The sequence below is a fragment of the Phytophthora infestans genome, genomic scaffold, assembly GCF_000142945.1.
Source record: "Phytophthora infestans T30-4 supercont1.246 genomic scaffold, whole genome shotgun sequence".
Classification (NCBI taxonomy): domain Eukaryota; phylum Oomycota; class Peronosporomycetes; order Peronosporales; family Peronosporaceae; genus Phytophthora; species Phytophthora infestans.
In genome coordinates, this window is record NW_003303513.1 from 84,835 (window position 1) to 87,136 (window position 2,302).

Consider the following 2,302-nt stretch of genomic DNA (forward strand, 5'->3'; position numbering starts at 1 on the left):
TTAAACAATGAATCTTAATTAATATAAAATACTCTCATTCTTTATTTTTTCGCATTTGTTCTGAAATCGAACACATCTCTTTCGGAGGTATCCTCTTTTAAAATTCTTTAGGATTTCTGTTTTTTAATTCGAAACAACTGTAACGACACTCTGGAATTTTGAAAATTTAAAAATATTTTTATTTGTAAAAATCAAAATCTATTTTAGTTTAAATTTGGTAAAATGAAAATTAAAATTTTTCCTAAAAAACTAAAAATATTTTTTTCTCTTAAAGTTATTTTCCAACCAATAATGGAATTTTTTTTTTATTTTTAAACACATATTATTTTTTTTTGATTTTGTGATTATAGGTTTTTGATTCGTTATTAATTTTAAAAGTAAAATTATATTAATTAATTTTTTTTTTTCAATATTTGCATTTTTAAACCCAATATTTAAACAAATTTTAGTAATTTTAGTAATTTCAAATATATTTTTAAGATTTAATTTTGTTAAAAGATCGTAAACAGTAATATTTTGATAATGATTTTGTAAATTTTTTTCCATAGATTTTTATAAAATATTTGAAGCTAATGATAATATTTTGAAATTTTTTTGTTTTCTAAATTCAGAAGTAATTGGACCGAAGATACGTGTCCCTAAAGGTTTATTTTGATTATTTAAAATAATTATACAATTTTTATCAAATTTAATTAAATTACCTATAGTACTTTTTTTTTGATATGTTGTGTGAATAATTAAAGCTTTAAATAAATCTCCTTTAATTATTTTAATTTTTTTTTTTTGATTTAAACGTAATTTTTTTGCAGAAATTAAAATTGTATCACCAATTTTTCCTACTTTTTTTTTATAAATTTTTAAACATTGTCCTATTTTAATACCGCTATTATCGTTTACTTTTAATTTAGTTTGAATTTGAATCATAAATTTTATTAATGAAATGATGAGAGCAGGACTTGAACCTACATCTTCAGATTATGAGCCTGATAAGTTACCTATTACTCTATCTCATCTTATTACCCATTTTCGGAAGAAAAGGATTTGAACCTTTGATCTTCTGTTCCCAAAACAGATGCATTAGCCAGACTATGCTACCTTCCGTTTTAAAATAATAATAATAATGGTATTTTTATTTAAGAAATAATAATGATGGTAGGATTTGAACCTACAACATTAGGATTATGATTCCCACGCTCTACCATTAAACTACATCATCTTATTAATTATTAAGAAAATAAGTCGAAGTGGGATTTGAACCCACGAGTTAATAAATTAACTGATAGTTTAGCAAACTACTGCCGTAAACCTGACTTGGCTATTCGACCTAAAATATAAAACTTCTTTGATAGGATTTGAACCTACAACCCTCCATTCATAGTGTTCAAGTGTCAACCGTAAAAAAATTAAGGAAAAAAGGGAAGAGAACCACACTCTGCGCCATGGGTTTAGCCCGACTATGTGGACCCGTGAAATTAATCCACTTCAAGAGCGCTACAATTGTCAAATTTACGGGAACCAGTGCGCATGGTGGAATTCTGATTTGTCTCTGAGATTTCTCAAATATCACTTTGCTGAGCGCACGAACCGAGATGACCACATTTTACTCATATGGGACGATTTCAGCGGGCATTGGACCCCTGAAGTTGAAGAATATGCAGCGTCTATTAACGTTATCCTACTTAAAGTACCGCCGCGTTACACGTACGTATGCCAACCGGCAGATATTTCGTGGAATAACCCCCTAAAAACTAGGTTGCGAGGTCTGTGGATCAACCGGCTGAGAGACCAACTTGTTGCGTATCGAGCCAAGGAGAAGCAGCGCCAGGAGAAAAGGGACAAACTCCAGAGAGATATTATTCGTGTGCGCAAGGATCTAGTGCAAGAGGAAGCAGAGTCTGAAGTTGAGCGACTTCGGAAACAGCATACAGAAGAGCCCTTTAAATTGGAGCCCCCAAAAAGAGAAGACATTACGGAGTGGATATCAAAATGCTGGAACGAGCTTTCAGAAAAGACAATTGCTAGTGGATTTGCAAAAGTAGGCATATTGGCTGATACTCGCCGTGCTGAGCAAGATTTTGACTCATATCCGGGACATATTGATAGCGAGCTTGTCCAAGAGCTGGAAAAATGCAATTTAACTGATGGTCATGTCGACTCTGACGATGATATAGAGTCTGAAGCTGGTACCGGTAGTGATAGCGGTAGCGAATGCTAAATACAGTAATTTGCAGTGGCATGCTTCGGTAAAACTATGATTTGCATTCATATGTCGGTGCTCACGATTTGCCATCCTTTTGCTATT

The 2,302-nt window shown here is 31.6% G+C and overlaps 4 non-coding genes across 4 annotated transcripts; all 4 read right to left on the bottom strand.

The window, feature by feature from the left end:
• Nucleotides 1–941: 941 nt before the first annotated feature.
• On the bottom strand, nt 942–1,013 carry PITG_31483. Its single transcript has one exon. It is a non-coding gene; the product is annotated as a tRNA-Met (tRNA).
• Nucleotides 1,014–1,026: 13 nt separating this feature from the next.
• On the bottom strand, nt 1,027–1,101 carry PITG_31484. The gene has a single exon. It is a non-coding gene; the product is annotated as a tRNA-Pro (tRNA).
• A 43-nt stretch (nt 1,102–1,144) lies between these two features.
• Nucleotides 1,145–1,216, bottom strand: PITG_31485. The gene has a single exon. It is a non-coding gene; the product is annotated as a tRNA-Met (tRNA).
• A 20-nt stretch (nt 1,217–1,236) lies between these two features.
• PITG_31486 lies at nt 1,237–1,325 on the bottom strand. The gene has a single exon. It is a non-coding gene; the product is annotated as a tRNA-Ser (tRNA).
• Between the last annotated feature and the right edge of the window lie 977 nt (nt 1,326–2,302).